The sequence below is a fragment of the Sturnira hondurensis genome, unplaced genomic scaffold (assembly GCF_014824575.4).
Source record: "Sturnira hondurensis isolate 20B ecotype Veracruz unplaced genomic scaffold, ASM1482457v3 Scaffold0008897, whole genome shotgun sequence".
Taxonomy (NCBI): domain Eukaryota; kingdom Metazoa; phylum Chordata; class Mammalia; order Chiroptera; family Phyllostomidae; genus Sturnira; species Sturnira hondurensis.
The window spans coordinates 1,087,926-1,108,475 of record NW_028081528.1 but is presented as its reverse complement, the minus strand read 5'-3'; positions in this window follow the sequence as shown (position 1 = coordinate 1,108,475).

The following is a 20,550-nucleotide window of genomic DNA, read 5'->3' as shown; positions in this document are numbered from 1 at the left end:
AGAAATATATGAATAAATTCACATAATACATATATGCCAGATGTCAAATCACTGAAGTTAAAGTAAATATTATCATTTTTAACACTGTATTTTCTTATTTTTCTATTCCTTTTACCAGTATTTCAAACAAATACAAAATGCCCATCTCCACAAAACTATGGCCAAGTATATTAATTCTGAAAATAACATAGATTACAAAACTGGGAAATTGGGATCCTAAGCTGTTCCCATGTTCTCAGGTATTCCTTTTTGTGTTCAGACCTTATGTGACAGTCTCCTTGATTACACCTCACAGCAGTTAGAGTACCCACTTGTTTTCATATTAGAGGACTGTTTAATGATTTCCAGACCTAGTCGTTTTTTGAAGGGTGGGGAGGGAGGAGTGCAGAAAGAACATGGGAAATATAATATTGGCATTCATGAAAATGTTTCATTATGCTAGACTATTATTTTTAGTTGTAGGAGAGGAAAACAACAATTTTTTAAAAGATTTGAGCATATGCAGGAAATAAGCAAAGTAGGGTATTTATGAGTATAAAACATGAGGGTATTTATGATTTTAAACATGAGGAAAAAGAAAATGAATATTAACAGTTTCTGAAGTAGAATCATCATAATACATTTGGGAACCATTGCTTTAAACAAACTTGAGTGGTCAAAAACCAAATTAAATATATAGTTACATTATTTCAAATACTAAAACTAGACGTCTAGTTTAATTCATACACCGAATAAAATAACATATTAAAATTTCAAAAGGGGAGGAATTGTGTGTAGCATTTTATGATTTCCTCTTTCTAGAACATATGCCCCCTATCCCCAACTTATATAGTGCAGGTTTTTCAATTCCCTCTTTAAATTAAACCTTTGGGATTACTCAAGCATGACTGATACACTTAGATACCATCAGGCATTCAATACACACTATGTGCCTTTGATTTATCTGACAAGCGACAACAAGGCTGTGTTGAGTTAAGTTCAGACACTATCACTAAATGAATATTTGCAGGACCTGCCTGTGGTTATTGTCATACCAGAACAGAATTTTTGTTCAATATCCTGTCTGAGAGGCAGCTTCTACCGGACGCTTCCAAAGAAGGGCAAAACCACCCATAATGCAATTGGATGGATATGCAATTCTATTCCCCTGAGATAAAACACTTCATCCTGGCCCCAGGTGGTGAGCCACTCATACCCTGTTCCTATTCCTCTGAGGACTGGTCTCTTCAAATAATACATTTGTAAAGGACTCTTTTCATACTACAGACTTTACCTTTGAAACACTAATAATTCATCAGTGATTGTAAGTCACTGCATTGGGAAATCTTCAATTGGTTAGAAAGGATTGCTTTTCCCCATTTTTCACAACAAAGGATTATTGTAATATGATGGGAAACATACCATCTGATATTTGATTCATTTCTTTATGTCATATGTAAAGTTATTTGATAAAGTGTATAGGAGAAATAAAATGAATCTATGTGTAAATTGAGAGGCTGCGTATACTTGTACAACCAAACAATGGTCAGATGGTATTTTCTAAAGAAGAGAATGGAACTCAAACCCACGCCTCTACAACCACCGGCTTGTGAAGCAGAATAGCTGCTGCATCCAGACCAGGGAGTCCAACTGCAGCGCTCCCTGTCAAGTGATTGGCTCGGCCAGACACTGTCCGCTGTCCTATTCTGTCATCCTCCCTTGCCTGCCTCCAATCTGAGAAAGCCAAATATGCTCCCCAAACTAACCACATATGATGCCCACTTCTAGTTAGCCCACCTTCTGCTTCTTCATTCAAACAACCTCCAATCCAAGCATACCTGAAGCTTTCCTTTCTTCACTAGACAGTTCTCCACTTCCCTGACTGCTTTTGAGTGTATCTGCCAAATGTAGGGGATAGTGGCTGACTTTCTAGCTAGAGCAAGCTCAGAATAAATAATCTCAATTTGTTCTCATCTGGGTGATCATCTGTTTCCATAAAAAGTTAATGCGTACACTAATTTTTAAGATTTTTTATTAAAATTGGTTTTAAGATATACTTTAAACTCTTCCGTGAAATTATTTCTGAGGAAAAGATTAGACATTATTAATGACTTCCATTTTTATAGCATACACATACATGTGTTTATATATTTTTACTTCATGTATTTGAGTATTATTTTACACTGATCCCAAAATTATTTTATATAATAAGAAATAAGCTTTGTTTCTGTTACAGAACTACATTTTATTTTATTTAAAGATCAAGGACAAGTCACATGTTAAAAGGAATTATCACAAAGTTCCTAGTGGGCATATCGTAGTTTTATAGACCTAATTACATGACAACTAATAACAAAGTAAAATTTGTTTAAAAAGAAAAAAGAAAAAGGGGATTTATCTAGAATATCCTCTATTACACTGGGGACTTAGAAAACTGAATAATTTCTTCAAGGTTACTAAATTTGCTCCTTTTCTTCCTTGTTTTTTCCCTTAGAAATTCTCCCATCCCAAGCTAGTCCAGTAGATATAACTATAGCGGCTTTTCTTGTGTCTGTGCAGGGTACAGGGCATGTCTATGATCACAAATTTGGGTAGAGTTGCTGCTACCCTTTCCTTCAAGTTCTGAGTGAGGAAGTCAGCACTACTGGCTAGAGGCCAAATATTGGGTGATGCTGTTGAGATCAGGACAAGCGAGACAGGAGTAATTCTGTGAAACAGAGAGAAGAAAATAACCAAGACTTTCATTAGGAATTCATGAGTCAATTGAAAGGTTTGTGGTTATATTTCGGAACTGCAAGCAATAGTTTAGAACAAGAGGAATTAGATAAGAATATGGATGGAAAGAAGTGAAGGCTGGGACAGCTGTGTCACCAAGGGTGAAGGAGTAAAGAGAAAACACTCAAATTCCTCAAGATGCAGTTAGATAGAAAAGAAATTAGATAAATTATAATTATTCTCTTTTACTACATTTCCAAGAATGAAAAATTAAAATAATTAGTAGGCAAATATATAGGCATAGGATATCAGATTTTTAAATTCTACAGGGAAAAGAAATACGATTTCATTAAATATTGACTTTAATATAGAAAAATCAAATAGGAATATCAAATCAAATTATGAATATTAAAACAAACTATTTGGAGGAATAATTCTAGATTAAGCCTTCAGTTTTACTTTAGTGATTTTATTTTGGGGTGATTTGGACTTTTGTCTCTAGACCAGTGCAATTGGATTACCACACAGTCTTTGAAAGAGATTTAGTTTCTATTTAGTGATTTATTTACAACATAGCTCTCTAAGTTTCTTCTGTTAAAGATGATTTAATAAACTTCTTCTCAATGTGAAGAGATCCTGGAGGCCTTGTTGCATAAACTAGAGGATAGGTTTTGGGGGTGGGATTTGTTTACTTATTAGTCATAATAATTTCCCAAGTTGAGAAAATGTTATTTCAGCACAAAGGGCCATAACAGTTCACATTATGAAAAAAGATATCTTGGGAAAATATGAGACTTAGAATCATAAAACTACGTGTTTGTCTTTTTTCAATTTCATTACTTGAATTTCATTTTTATATCGTCCCAAGCAGGAGTGTGTTCTTTCATTTTCCATGATTATGAGCAGCAGTAGATCACAGTAAGAGGCTATTACAAGAATTTAGTAGATTTTATAGTTCTACTTAGCCAATAGGCTTACTCTATGATTCATATAACTTTAGATATTATTGCATTTCTTACCTCTTTCACAGTATGCACTCTACTCTACAAATATCTCTTATATTTACAATGTTACTAAAAATCTATTACTATTGCCTTCACATGGGAAACACCTAGACTCAAAGAGTTTAAATATTTTGTATGGAAATATGCAGTTAGTAAGTCTTCTAATTACAGACTGAGTGTACTCTCTATTACTCTGTGTAGAGCACCACCAGCAGGAAGCAAGGGGTGCCTGGCTCCCAGGTCTTGGTTAGTACAGAATATACAACTTCACTGAGTGCTGAAATGTATTTACAAGCACAGGTTCATTACTTATTAATATACTCTAGGATACCTATTAAATACCAGGCACTATATTTGATGGTTTATGATATTTTCTTTGATGTTTAAAATGATTTTAAAAGGTAGTTTGTATATTACCTCCATTTTTAGGTGAGCAAGTGGAGATCCTAAGGTTAAATGGGTCACACAGTTGATAGAATTCACACCTATATCTTTTCCATTTTATGCTTCTTCCAGGACCTCCTGCTCCCTTACAGGCAGGACACCTTATTTTTATGTGGCTCTCTGGTTGCCTTCTTACTCCCCTTTCCCACCCTCCAAGGACCTACTAGTTCGTTCATTTATCTAACCTACCTATCTCTCTGTATGCTATTGGTTGGATATACCCATTGTCAGGGAACACAAGACACTGGGACATATTATTGGGAAAGTGTTTTATTTTTAAAAATTGCTGAAGGAAGGGATTAATAATAAGTAACTAAAGCATTCTAAAGTTGAAGCGGAGTCAAACATAAAAGTGGCTAGGAGAGATCTATTAACAGTATATTTTGGGGGTCCACCTTTAGGTATGGTTCATAATATCATAATCAATCACTTCTTAGCTATAGGTTATAGGTCTCTCATTAGTGAGCTGATAACAGAAACCTACCTCTAGGGTGTTTCTAGCCCCAACCTGCAGACCAGAAACCGCTCCTTCATTAGTTGCTCTGTGAGTGGGGCACAGAAGGAGGGTAGAGTAAAGGTTTAGTTCTAAGCCCCTGCACTATGAGGACCAACTCATGCATTCTGGTGGTATCCCAAATATCCTAACCAGGGAAAGGGCTACTAAATATTTTCAGAGATACAAAAATGGCAATACTGATTTGAAAAACAGATTTGAGCTGGCGCATGAAATTATCTTGGTCTAGGGTATAATAAAAATACTCCCAGTCCTTGGTTCCCAGCTCAGTTGTCACTTGTTCCCCGAAGCCATCCCATTTCAAAAATATTTTCTTTCCGCTTGTTAAATTCCCATAGTATTGTATAAAACTTCTTTATAAAAGTCGCCAGGCCCTATTGTGATGACTAGTTTCTGTGCCTCCCCTGTTCTTCCTGAGCCATTCCACAGAGTGCTGCACTGCATCTCACTCTCACGTTCATGACCTCAGTGCTACTGTGACTTTGGGCCTGTGGATGGCAGTTCTCTAAGGAACAGTCACTGGATGTCTGACTCCACTTACAAATGATTCTAGCATTATCACATCTTTAGAAGCAGTTAATTTATAAATCAATCTGATAAATATTCCCACTTTACTGAAAAATGTATGCCTTTAGTTATGTAAAAAACTATGAATACTAAAGAGATGGTGAGGAGGACAACACCATTTTTAGCTTTCCTCCAAAGATCATGAGAATTTATCAGCGGACTGAACATTTTATAAGCAAGAGAAAGACTTGATCTAATTCAAATTCATTGGCTCTGAACTGAAAACTAAACTGCTTCTGTTTTTGTCCAGGGTCTTTCTTTATCCTGGGTCCCTCGAGGTCAAAAGCAACACAGTAGGAACTGCTAGGAAATCCTGCTGTCATGATAACTGACAACCCAAACAGGCTATGGGCTTTCCTATTGGATCACACAAACAGAGCGTTACCAGGGAGATACCATGGCTACCACAAAGAGAAGTGGCTCCGGTAAAAGACAGGATAGGGAAAGAGCTGGTTAGCCACCAGTAAACAAAGGAAAGTCTGGTTAGCTGTGTTTGGGCTTGCTGGTTGCTTGATTTGGGTTTGTTTACTATGGCCAAGTCTGTCTATGTGGGAAACACGGCTGTTCGGGCTCTGCCTTTGTGTCAGTTGTACTATCTCCACTAAATGGGCTTTGTCACAAATAGAGTGACAACTCTGGACTTTGGACTTTTTGAGACGTTGAGATTATGCTATAAATTACTGATTTGAGGCATTTCACAAGAATACTTGAGGTTGACTCAGATGCAGATTTCATAGACAAGCTATTGAAAATTTTCAAAAGCTATTACTATATCAGTAAGAAAAGTGCCCTAGCAAGGGTACATGCTCTTTGTAGTGACAAGTTGCTTGATTTTACTGCAGATAATGCCACTGTTTTTATAAGACCTAAATGAACACATCAAAGATCTGTTTAAAAGATGGGTCGATTGACTTAATCTGTATTCGGTTTACTAGAATTAGCTAAGATGGTATCTGTTTTTTTTTAAACATTATGGCCGTATTCACATTCAGCCTTGTCTCATTATTACTCATCAATGCAGGCAGTAAGGCAGAGAATGTGGGAACAGATGCTTGTCTATTCCTAGATGTGATGGTGGGATTATGTGGAAGTTCTTTTGTGATTGTTTCAATTTTCTCTGTAGAACACCAAATAGTCATCTGAGACTAAGGCTGGGGGAAAATGGTGTTGGGAATTAAGAAAAGAACTTGTGGAACATTTGTCTTTGGAAGCAAAGTATGATTGCATGGGAGCCTGAAGAGCCCACTTGAGGTTGATGGTCTTATATTAGAAGTGGCGCTAGTTAATAGGCGGTGTGTCTTTCTCCAGCCATATTCAACTGCAAGGGTGCGGGGGTAAGGAAACTGAATATAACCAGCAAAGCCAGTTTGACAAAGACAGGTGCAAGGCAGCCTGGGAGGGTGTTTGCAAGGAAGTGTTTATAATGGCTGGTTTTAGAGTGTAAGCTGGATAAAAGGAAGACCAGCATAAGAAAGTAAAGGGTAGTAAAGAGTTGGTAAGGTCAATTTTAATGTTGTAGGAATTAAAAGTATTAAATTTGAGAGAATTATTTCACCTGAGTGAGAGTATCCATTTCTGACATAATCTTTTATATTAACTCACTGGGTTAAATTATTCTATACATGGTAGAGGAGTTTGATTGCCAATGCATCTCAATCCCAGGCATAATTTGTTATAAATAAATTTAAAATATATGTATAAATACATTTTTTAAATGGGCAGGTGGGATAATTTCTAATTTATTTTAAGATTAATAACTGATAACAAGTTTATAGATTATATTCTTATATTTTAATCACTTGCAATTATGCTTTGAATTTTTTGTCAACATTTTAAGTTTTAAAAATGGCAACATGTATACTATTATATGTATGTGACGCATATAAATTTTTCTAACTTTAAATTTATATACATGTATTGCCCAATATTTGTATGTCATCAAAACATCTCTATACTTAAGGATGTCCATAACAGTCAGAGTTACATATTGCTTCACCCAAGGGAATATGTTCAATTCACAAGGTATAATATATCTAAGTGTAAACACAGCCATATCTATATCTATATCATCTTATCTATATTTTATCCCTGTAGTTTAGATGACTTTTTTCACTGATTATTGATTTCTCTAAGAGCACGTGAGGAGAATCTTTCTTAGTGACATTCACATCAATCAATTTTGTGCTCACATCTAGTTCTTAAAAATGTCAAAAGGAAAAAGTCAGCAGCTTAATTCTGTGTTTTCCAATGCTGGGTGTGTAACAGAATCACTTGGTAAGCTTTTAAAAAATTCTGACACGTAGGCTCTGTCTCACACCACTAAGTCAAAATCTGAGGGGTAGGGTGGGGTGGTGGGGTGGATGTGGGGGTGTAGGCTTCTGTATATATAGCTCTGAAAGCTCCTCCAGTTATCCTAAAGGGCAGCCAGGGTTGAAAACCAAAAGCTTAAGGAATATGTTCATGCATCTAGTTACGGTGAGCTGGGCTTCCTTTTGGCAGAGATAATCAAAGATTAACAAAAGCAAATTTCACTTATTACCTCTGGTTTCATAACTGCAGAAAGTGTCATTAGTAACACACCTACATAAAATGTATTATAAATATATGATTCAAATGACCTTTTAAACAAGGCAAAATCAATGATTTACAGCATACTTCTTTATTAGAAAGGAAAACTATGGTAGTCAAGGTTACCTTATGCTGAGCAAACATGATTAGTTTTATATAATCAATAGTGGAAACTCTCAATTAAATTAGAAATTGCTCCCTGGAGAACATAGCTTCTCATAATGAACACTGAGTAGTAGATAATTTATATAACTGAAATTATAATTCCTCCTAAAGGATTTCTTCCTTACATAAAATATGGATGTTTTGATTTTTGAGTTGATAAAAGTTTTTTAGAAAGATTTTATTTATTTATCTTTAGAGGGGAAAGGAAGGGAGAAAGAGAGAAATATCAATGTATGGTTGCCTCTGGTGTGTCCCCTGCCGGGAACTGGCCTGCAACCCAGGCATGTGCCCTGACTGGGAGTTGAACCTCGATCGTGTGGTTCTCAGGCCTGCGCTCAATCCACTGAGCTACACCAGCCAGGGCTGAGTTGATAAAAGTTTAAAATATGGAATCATATTCTATTGAATGAACTTTGGATTTTCTACCTAAAAATACTATACTTCATGCAGATATTTGTTATCTTGCTTAACTTTTCTTTTCCATTTTATTGCTGCCTTATTAATATTGACTCCTATGCACTTTTGATTAGTTTTATAACTTTGATATCCATTTGTTTAGTTTTTTGATCAGTAGTACAGAGGAAAATCCTATTTTCAATATATAAGAAAATACAAGTTTTCAATATATAATCAACCAGTTTCATATGAAACATAAAAAAACTATCCCCTTTTTAGGCAAAAAATGCAGCTTCTTTCTCATTTTGGCTAAATGAATTAAATCTATGCCACTTTTTAGTGAAATGCTTGATAGTTTGAATTAAAACTATCCCCTTTCATCTAAAAAAAGGGGGGACTTAAAACTGAGAACAGGCAATAGAAGAAAAATAAGAGTATCAATAAACTGGACTTTATATTCCCCTACACTGTACACCATAAACATGACTGAGCACTTCATTCCTCTCTTTGGTAATCCAGCGCCCAGATGAAGATATTTTCATTGTTCATGTCACTAAAACAAAAGTCAGGTTTCTTAGGGTGCTAATTTTTAACCAGTAAAATTTATTTTTTTTAAATAACAATTCTTTGAGCTTTGACAAATATGCAAAGCCGTGTAACCACCACCACAGTCAAAGTGCTGAATATCATCCTACAAAACTCAGAGATGTCTGTACATGTCAGACTTACATCACTCTAGAAAAGTTGCCCCTTGTATCATTATAATTATTTCCCTCCCACCCACCATTAGGGTCTGACCAGCACTGATTTGACTTTTTTTGCTGTATTGTTGCTTTGCCAGACTGTTGTATAAACGTTCAGTTGTCTGTCCCTCCCTATCAGCGGGAATTGGTTCCAGGACTCCCTTAGATACAAAAATTTGAGGATGCTGGTGTCCCTTAGTCAGTCCTTGGTACCCCTAGGTTCCAGATGCATGAATTCAACCAACTTTGTTAACCAGGGTGTTGGATCAGAGGACGCAGAAACTCTGGATATGGAGGGCTAATTCCATAATCTTTTGCATCTAGCTTCTCTTATTTAGCACAGCACCTTTCAGAGTCATCTCTGTTGTTATATGTATCAGCAGTTTGTTATTTCACTGCTGGGGAATATATCATGAACACAATTTGCTTTTCTATTCACCAGTTGATGGGACATATGGGTTGTGTGCAATTTTTGGTGTAATGAATAAAACAACCTAATAATATTTTGGTGTAATTTTTGGTATAATGAATATAAACATTTACATACAGGTCTTTGTATAGACATAATGTTTTAATTATCTTGGAAGAATCCCTAGGAATGTTATCATTGTCTTGTAGGTGAGTATGTTTTAATATTAAGGAATTGCCAACATGTTTTCCAAAGTGTACGAACTCTTTCCCCAGGAGCAAGGTATGAGAGTTGTAAATGCTAACATCCTTGTCAACACTTAATGTCATTAGTTTGCTTCTTTGTTTTTTATGTTGTCCTAGGTGTTTAGTGCCATGACACTGTGGCTATGTTGCATTGCCCTGATCCAGTAACTAGCAGTGTGCTTGTGTGGTACTCAGCTCTCTTCTTTGGTGAAGTGTCTACTCAAATCTTTTTCCAATTTTTTTTTCACTTGGGCTTTGCTGTGAACTGAATGTTTGTGCCAAACCCCACCCCACCCCAACCAAATTATTATGCTAAAGCCTAATTTTTAGTGTGACGAATTTAGAGATGAGACCTTTGGGAAGTAATTAGATCACAAGGGTAGAGGTCTCAAGGATGAGATTAGAGATTAGTGCTTTTACCAGAAGAGATATGAGATCTCTCTCTCTCCCTCTCTCTCTCTCTCTCTCTCATCCATATTAAGATTCAGGGAGAAAGCAAATGGCTAAGAACCAGGAAGTGGGTCTTCCAAAGGTTGATCTGGTAGTGCCTTGACCTTGGATTTCCCAGNATTCACCAGTTGATGGGACATATGGGTTGTGTGCAATTTTTGGTGTAATGAATAAAACAACCTAATAATATTTTGGTGTAATTTTTGGTATAATGAATATAAACATTTACATACAGGTCTTTGTATAGACATAATGTTTTAATTATCTTGGAAGAATCCCTAGGAATGTTATCATTGTCTTGTAGGTGAGTATGTTTTAACATTAAGGAATTGCCAACATGTTTTCCAAAGTGTACCAACTCTTTCCCCAGGAGCAAGGTATGAGAGTTGTAAATGCTACACATCCTTGTCAACACTTAATGTCATTAGTTTGCTTCTTTGTTTTTTATGTTGTCCTAGGTGTTTAGTGCCATGACACTGTGGCTATGTTGCATTGCCCTGATCCAGTAACTAGCAGTGTGCTTGTGTGGTACCCAGCTCTCTTCTTTGGTGAAGTGTCTACTCAAATCTTTTTCCAATTTTTTTTTTCAGTTGGGCTTTGCTGTGAACTGAATGTTTGTGCCAAACCCCACCCCACCCCCAACCAAATTATTTTGCTAAAGCCTAATTTTTAGTGTGACAAATGTGGAGATGAGACCTTTGGGAGGTAATTAGATCACAAGGGCGGAGCTCTCAAGGATGAGATTAGAGATTAGTGCTTTTACCAGAAGAAATATGAGATCTCTCTCTCTCTCTCATCCATATTAAGATTTGGGGAGAAAGCAAATGGCTAAGATCCAGGAAGTGGGTCTTCCAAGGGTTGATCTGCTAGTGCCTTCTTGACCTTGGATTTCCCAGTCTCCAGAACTATGGGAAATAAATGTCTCTTGTTTCAGTCACATAGACTAGAATTTTTGTTACAGCAGCCTAAACTGAGACAGTTATTTCCACTTAGTTGAGCTGTGAGAATTCTGTACATATTCTAGATATCAATATTTTATCAAATATGTCATTTGCATATTTTTCCCAGTCTTTGGCTTGTCTTCTCAGTTTCTTAATAGTGACTTTAGAAAAACAAATGTTTGATGAAGTACATTTACTAATTGGTTTCTTTTATAGATTAGTTTATTTCCCCCCCATAGATCCCCAGGCTTAGTAGTGGCAATTCCATAGCTTTCATTGGTGGCAGTGGCAGCCAGAGGAGAGAGGGAAGTATGGGGCACCCCTCGGGGAAGGGGCTCAGGCTGTAAAGGAGGCAGCTGCCCCTAGCAGTTCCTGCCACCTCCTTCCCAGGGAACCAAGGCCAGGGGCTGCTGTGTGTGGCTAGCAGGGTCCAGCCAGAAGGTAGAAAACTTGAGTTGGGGGAATGTGTTCATTGTCCACTGGAGCCTGGAGGCAAAAGCCCAGAGTTGGCTGGCAACCAGCATGGTCTCCTTAAGGTTAGCTATGTATGGTGAAGACAGAGAACAGGTCCCCCAAGTTGAAGCTAACTGGAAAACTCAAGTGCAGCCCATGTCCTCCCCTACAGCTAATTGGTGCTCCAAGCGGGGAATAACAGCATTTCCTCACCCGAACAGACTAGTGTGAGCAGGTGACATGGGGTGCCTGGGCACAGGTTCTTGCATAACCCCAGATGGTAGGGGCCTGTACCATCGGCAGGGCCAAGAACTCCTCTGTCTGCAACCGGTGCCCAACAGCTATGGTCCAGGCCTTGTCCAGTAGCATTAGAGGCACCCTGGCATCTACAACCCTGACCCTTTCTCTAGCAGCGGCTCCCAATTGCCTCTCAGCAGCCTTCTGTGCACCATGAGTTCCATGGAGCCATCTCTCAGGCTGCTGCCCCCAGAGGAGCAATGGGTCAGCACCATCCGCTGCAAATTCCCATCTGTGATGTAAATGCAGCAATTGGCCTAAGAGTAGTTTCCTGGCACTGGTTCAGCTGGTGCAGCCCAGGGGTGAGACCACAATCTCGCCTCCTCTCCGGGATCTCCCAGCCATTGTGGTAGGTGAGGAAGGTTCCTTTTGTTTCCAGTGCAGTGTCCATTTCTCACAGGTGTTAGTCCCACTGTCCTCTCCAGCTCCAGGTGTCATGGGGACACAGATGAACCACCTGGGAACAATACCAGGCTGAGCAGCTCTGTGTGAATGAAACATGTTGACTTTATCTCACACTGTTCAGAAAAAATAAATTGAAATGGATCAGTTACCTAAAATATAAAAGTTGGCACTAAAATTTTTATTAGAAAACAATGCCTGTGTAATTACATTAAAGGGAAACTAAATTTTGCCCTTGAAGGATCTCAGTCCCTAGTCATTCAAAAACAAAACAAACAACAAACAAAATAAGCAACACTAATTTAGGTACTGCTGTGGAGTAATTTTCAGATATCAAGAAATTTTATCCCATAAACTGTACCAGGTTAGCCGATGAATAATTTGCAAGTTAAGCTCTTGATAATCTATTGTTAAAGAGGAAAGAACCCACAGGTCCAAAATGGCCTCACTCCTGCTAAAGCCCATGAGACCTAACCTGGATTTAATGCCTGATCTAATTACAGTTTCAACCCCTCCCAGAAATGTAATGTTAACCTACTGTCAGCACCAAGGAAGTAAGCTGTTACCTAGGTGTTCTGACATTGCATACCAAAGTTAGAAAAGCCATGATAAAAACACTGCCACTTCCTTCCTCCCAAAAAAGCTGACCTGGCCTGAAACAATCACTGCTCTTCTTTTGCTAAGACTCTCCAGCTCCACCCTTCTCCTCCCTGTGAAACCTACAAGCCCCTGTAGTGCCCACTGGCTGGAGGAGTTGCTACCCAATTCTTGAATCACTTAATAACGCAAATTACATCTTTAAATTTTCTTAAAGATGTAAGAATTTTTTTCTAACACTGTTAAAGACTATTTAAATATTAGTAGGTATTTTGGGTTATTGATGGAAGCATGGGGGTAAGGGATAGAATAAGAATTTTAAGATAGGCATGAAGATATTTTGTTTTAGTCACAATTTCTAAGTATAATGAATAGCACAATTATCAGTGTTCCAGAATATTTTATTAGTAAGTAGTCAAAACTTGAAGTAAATTCTTGTACATCAATAAGGTGAGGTATAGAAAAATTACAAGCATTTTGAAATTGTAAAATGATTGTCTAAAATATTGCAATATTTCCCTGGTATGTTTTCAAAACATTGTAAAATTTCTTGAATATTATTTAAGGTTATAACTAAATTTATCTTAAATTTTATGTCTAAATTTTATATCAAGTTATTTCTAAATTTAGCTAGAATTTTTTAAAACTCAGAAGTTATACTTTAAACTATTAAAGTTTTCTTTAATAAAACTGAATTACTATATTTATAATTTTAACATTAACTTAAGATAGGAAATAGCACAAAACCAGTACTTTTCAAACCATCTTAATACTTAAAAATAAACTACTAAACTAGAGTACATAAACTAAGCCAAAAAAGTTAGAGAAAGCATACTAGAAAACAAGACATTGAAAATAAGACAAGTAGTAAGAAAAAACATGTATAAAGAAATTACATAGGAAACATAAAAGACATGGGATGTAAATATTAAACTGATTTGTATAAAAGTAATAAAAGGAGGAATCTCATTAAAAGGATGCTCCAATTGTTTTTATCACCATAGCAATTTTCTTAGCTATAAAACAAACTTTTCTGGCTTAAAAAAAAGCTCAAGTATGTGGATGATAGTTCCTTTTTAATGTAACATAGCTTTGTAGTTATTTGATATTTTTGTTAATTGTATTTGCATTTGATGTGGTGAAAGTGTTTAAATGTCAGTAGACATTTGCACATCACCCGTAGACTTAAAGAGAGAAAACTCTATTACAATGGCCTGATCAGGAAAATCAATGGGTTTAATTCAGAAGCTGCATCTGTAAGGGAATTTCTGAGATGTCTGTAGAATTATGTTGTTAAGCTAGGGACAAGTCCAGATCAAATATGAGGAATGTCCTCAGTTCCTTCCTGCCCTACCATGGTGACAGTCCCTTGCAGTGCAGAGATCATGTGTTTACCAAACATGACTTCTATTGAAATTTTCTCCCAGGAGACTTCTGAAACACGTTTGTCTTATACGGAGAGAGAACCATAAATAAAACTTGGCTAATAATCTACATATCAATAATAAGCAACAAGAACCCAGAATTAGTTCAATTTCAGAACCCTTATGAAATGTTTTAAACAAGACCCAAACATTCATTAAGGAAAATGAAAGGTTGTTAAGCACTGAAAATTAAAACATTATCCAACAAAATTGGTGGTTTTGTTTGTTCAGTTCTTAGATTTGGATTTTTACAAGAGCTGAATCAACATCCCTGAAACTTTATCACACAAGTAAAGGATTGTTCCACATATGTGCTTTACTCACTATGAAAGTGAGGTTTCCTAGTTTCCATTAGAGAACTCACTTTAGGAAAGATTCACATAACAGAGGCCCTTTTGATAAAAAAGTACAATACATGAGTATATGCTTGAACCAGTATCTTCATTGTTTTATCCATTTATGGAGATACCACTTATTATATGCCTGGCACATAGAAAGCATATAATATTCATTGTTTGAATGAATGAATGCTATCTATAGCAGGTGTGAAGAATTTGCATTGTCTCCAAAGGAAAAGCCAAAGTGGGTTTTATTATAAGTTTACCTAAAGTACAAGTATATTTGCATGTAATGGCTTCAATGTGACCAAGGAAACTTAAAATTCTTTTGGAAACAAAGAGGTTATTATTTTTTAAGCAGAATGTATTTTTTATGCCTAGAGAACACTGATTTCAGCCCTGATTTAAGGTATAATTTTATCTTCTAAAAAAAAAATCTCAAACAGAAGTATTTAAATTCATGTGGCAATTGAAGAGATCGTCATAGTGTTGGGGAGAAAAGAAGTTTCCTCTGCCTTTCTAGGTTCTTTCAGGTTGTCTAATAGTTAAATTTACATGAGACAGATTAACAAGTGAAAATAACCAAAATTAATTATAAACCTATGTATGAGAACCTCACATGCATAATAAGTTCGGGGACGAAAGAGGTCAAATGAGGCATATACAGCATCCCAGGCTGAGGAGTAGGATAAGGGGCTGGAGCTGCAGGGGAGAGGACGATGATCCAAAGGAGGAAGAGCAGGTGTTTAGGCATCAGATGTTCGGCCTTCCGTATAGATAGGTTATAAAACGTTATTTCTGGTAAAAACTCTTTTTTTTTGGCAATGGCTCTTATTATGGGCAATACCTCTAATTTAAATTCTTTAAGGGAGAGGTACACATTTCTCATAGTGCACAGTCTCAGTTCCCTTCAGCTCAAAATAATCCACAGGCCAGAGTGGCATATTTTGGGATGTCTGTTCTGAAACCCTTCATAGAATATAGGACTTAAAAAAATGGAGGTAGTTTTTTTTTTCAGGTGTATTTCACAACTATCAAAAGATTAGAAATTCTAGATAAAGTGAAATTCGTACCAAGAGCTAATACGATTTTTTCTACTTGTATGAGCAATATAATGGAATTGATTCAAGTATTGTGTAAGACTCCTCCCTATAGTAATCTAGAATCAAGAAGGTTTCCAATTTGATGAGCCCATGATTGTAAATGCCCTCAGGTTTCCAGTCTCCCAGCTGAGGGTGAGGACTTTTCTAATACATGCTAATAACATGGGGTACTATGGTTCCATATCGTGGATCCACAACATTAAGTTGTATTTACTCAAGTGAAGCACAGACCCTTGTCTCCATTAAAGACCCAACTACTATTTAATGTATACTTTTAAGTTAAATCAATAAGCTAGTTGGAAGAAAGAAAGAATAGTCATGATTTATGAGAGTAAATGATAGCTTGACTGCAAACTAATTATATCCTGATACCGACACTTGATTAAAAATTACCACTAACAACTGAAAAAAGGGAATAGAGCATTATTAGAATAAAACTAACATTATCTAAAATGCCAGGAGAAGAGCCAAGAAGATATTACATTATTATAAGTACACTAGCTGAAGTATTCATGTCAACTTTTCAGTGATAAACAAAGTAGCTATCCATAGCCTTCAGTAAAATACATTATATTTATATAATATATTTTTACATTATATAAGTATAATGTATTTTTACATTTATATATATATATATGTAAAAGGCATATATATATATGCCTTCTTTTCAACATGGAGCTAGATTAAGTAGATAGCTCCTTAAGTTGAAATGTTTATATTAGGTGTTTTAAGACAATAATGAAAATCCTATGAGTGTTCTAAGGAAAGACACATTACGTAACTGGCACAGGAATAGAAATATTTTTAAGGAGGGAACATATAAATTTGTGAGTTAGGCATCTCATTGGTAAATTTTGACCAAATTGGTGGTGTTCGAGGAGTGGATTTCCCCTTTCCCCTCTTAATTATTCTGGCTGGTTAAACAATTAAAATGATGTAAGACAGATTAACAGGAGAAAATAACCAAATTTAATTGTGTATTTACATACAGGAATTCCATAACAATATTAACAATATGGGGCCATAGACACGTGGGGCAGTTGAGGCTTACATGCCATCGTGAGCTAAGGAGAAAGGGAGTTAGTGGTTTGGGACTACAAAGTCGGGGAAAGGCAATTCACATGGAGCTGGAAACGCAAATATTTGGTAAACAAATGTTTGCTGGGTCATTTTTGCCAATGAAACTCAGAGAGGACTTTGATCAAATGGCTTATATTTTAAAAAGAGAGGGAGAGAGAGGTTCGAAGAAGAGAGGAGGATATTTGGCTGGATGATGGTATATGGGTGCACACAGGGAAAATTCAAATTGAAATGTGTATTGAAGTAAATAAAGAAAGCAAAAGAACAGCAATGATAGGTGAATCTGAATGGAGAGCATAAATGAATTCCCCCTCTCCTGCCTTTGGAAAATCAATTCCAAAGTAATATAAAGATGCAGAAAACAGATAATAAATAAATGAAAGCTAATGCATATTAGTTAGGAGCAGTCAGAAGAAATTAAGAAAGTCACTAAGAAAGTGACACCTATAGGTTTTTGTAACAAGTTGGACTAGTTTGTTGGAAATAGTAAGATCCGGGACAAGAATGCCCTCCAGAAGGAAGGCTGAAAAAACACATAGTATTCATTTTCCACTTATGTATGTTTCATAGAAGGGAAAGTCTCCACATAGCTGTGCAGGGACTGGAGAGACAAACATGTGTATAATGTATAGTCTCTGCATCCATGAAGCACGATGTTCACTTAGGAATGTGGGTAAATAACTACAAGACGGTGATGGAGTGAATGAGAGATCTATGAACGAGGTGCTTTGGAAGTGCAGAAGCACACATCTAGGCTGGGGCACCACAGATAGCATCCAAAAGGAAAGGGCAGCAGTATGCTCCAGGTGAAGATGGGGTTGTGGCTGGATGGGGTTTTGTGTGCGGCAATGCTGTGCTTCTGAAACACCTGGAGTATGCTCTCCTAACAGATGGAGTCCGTGAGATGAGCCACGTGAGGCAGATGATCAAATCATCAAAATTTGTATATTGAACTACGTAGATGAAATTTGCAATAGGTATACATTAAAGCAGAAGAGAGCCATAATCGGTGTTTATTTTCAAACGCTTTGTTCAAGAGTGATAATTTTGAGAATAGGATGAGAGTTCGAAATGCATATTAACAGCCAAAGGTCATGAGCAGAGGATCCAAGTTAAGGCAGAGGAACTGTGCATAGAGAAAGAGGAATAGATTCGAAACTATGATGGAGATAATAATGGCGGTCTGGATGGCAGTGATGCTGATGTTGATGAGGATGGTGAGGATGATTACAGGTAACAGTTCCGGGCACCTTACTATTTGATAGGTACTGTGGAAAGTTTATTACATAAATTCTGTCATATAACTCTTATGACAGCCATATGAGGTTTGACCTATTTTTATCTGTACTTTAAAAGAGGAGGAAATTACTGTATTTTTCTGTGTATAATGTGCACCCACATTTTTGGCCCAAACTTTCAGGAAAGAAACTCTTTTGTTTTAGTTTTTTATAAAGGTTTTATGTATTTATCTTTAGAGGGGAAGGGAAGGAGAGAAGGAGAGAAATATCAATGTATGGTTGCCTCTTATGAGTCCCCTGCCGGAACTGGCCTGCAACCCAGGCATGTGCCCTGACTGAGAATCGAACTGCGATCATGTGGTTCGCAGGCCTGCGCTCAATCCACTGGGCTACACCAGCCAGGTGTTTTAATTTTTCAAATCAATCATTTGTTTACTTATATCTAGATACTTGATTTTTGTATTATGAAGAAATTTTAGCATTTACATTTTAACATATTATGGCATGAGAAATTTTATGTAACAAATAATTACAAAACGCAAGAACTGCTAAAAGATATTTGAGGTACTACCCATGTATAATGTGCATTCTTATTTTTCCCTCAAAAATTTGGGGAAAAAAGTATACATTGTAAGCAGCATAATCCTTAAAATGTTTAAGGTGTTCAAAAATTATGAAGATAGACTTGCCCACACCCACCCACATCTCCATTTTTTCTTTCTGAGGTTTCCGTTACCCATGGTCCCTTGAGGTCCAAAAATAATAGATAGAAAATTCCAGAAATAAATCACTGAAAATTTTTAAATTGTACCCCATTCTGAGTAGTGTGATTGAATCTCACACTGTGCTGCTGTCTCACCCAGGATGTGAATCATCCCACATTATATACACCCGAGCTACCTGCTCATTAATCACTTAGTAGTCATCTCGGTTATCCGACCAACTGTCTCAGTATAAGAATGCTCGTGTTCAGGTGTTCTGACATTCTAACAGGTGAATAGGACATTCATAGTCCCATCTATTCACACTGAGAATGCTGGTAAAAATACCAGATTTTCTAGACTAGCATGAGGTTTGGGAAGGATGTTCTAATAAGACCTAAGCTAAAAATATATTTGGACTTACCTGCCTAGAGAGGTAACCAAACATCAAGTTTTCTAAAGAGAGAGTATATGGCAAAGAAAAGTATTTTGCAGATGTGCTTAATAAAACAAGGAATTAAACATTATATTGACTCAATATATTTGGGGGGATTTCCTATTGCTCTTTTTAGTTTCTGTGTCTTTGATTTTTTTTCTTATTCTGTTGGTGACTTGAATTATTTTAAAAATAATCTGATGAAATTCGACATTATGTTATCAGTGGCTTTATGAGTACCATCACAGTGAAGAACTAAATGTAATCCAAATCACAGAGATATGTCTCTGAAAAATAAATATTCTGAAAAAAAATGCCAGTATAATAACAGTAATATCTACTCATTCCATATTTCCATGTGAAATAAAAGAGCCCCATCCACCCTGACTGGGTGGCCCAGTTGGTTGTAACTTTGTCCCATGCACCGAAAGTTCGCAGGTTTCAATCTCGGATCAGGGCACATACCTAGGTTGTGGGTTCTACCCCTCAATGGGGCACATACGTGAGACGATTGATTGATGTTTTTCTCTCACATGGATGTTTCTCTCTCTCGCCACACTACCCCCAAATGAATAAAAAACATATCCTACAATGAAGATTAAAAAACAAACAAACTATGCCTTCTTATTTAATTTGGATGCTCACCTCTGCTCTCATACTGACACACTGTAATAATTCTGCCACCTCTAATTTTTTTATCTTTAATAACTTTGATGTGAGAGCATCTGGTCTGGGAATTACTATTCTATTGCTTCTTTCACGGGCATCACTTTTGATGATAAGGAAAAAAAAACACTGAGAAGAACATCCCTTGAAAAATACCTCTTGTAGAAAACATACAGTTTTACTTGTAACACATTTATAAATTATTTTATACATTCTAAATTAATAAATGTTTCTATTAAAATGTATGTTGATTAATCCATAAAAGAAAACAGTTAATACTTTATGTCCATCATTCCAACATGTGAACAATTTAGGGAAACTGATAATTTAAGATTAAAAGCTTCCAGAGGAAAACCAATAATTCTGAATTTTTACTTGAATGCCTTCTTGTACTTTCAGGAATTGTATTTTTTTTTTTTTTGGCAGTGTTGATAAAGAACTGTGCTTCCCTGCAAACTTGATAATGACATTCTGTCACCAGAGAGAACACAAGGTCAGCCCTCTGGCAGGGAGAAAGAGAATGTCTCATTCTAAATGGACACCTAATGAGATGTTTAAAAGCAAACCCAGTATAATGTGTTACTAGAATAAGGTCTCTACACACTTGTTGGAGGATGCCAGTCCATTGATTTGTTTATGGAGAGGACCTAGATTTATACATCTTTCACCACTCTT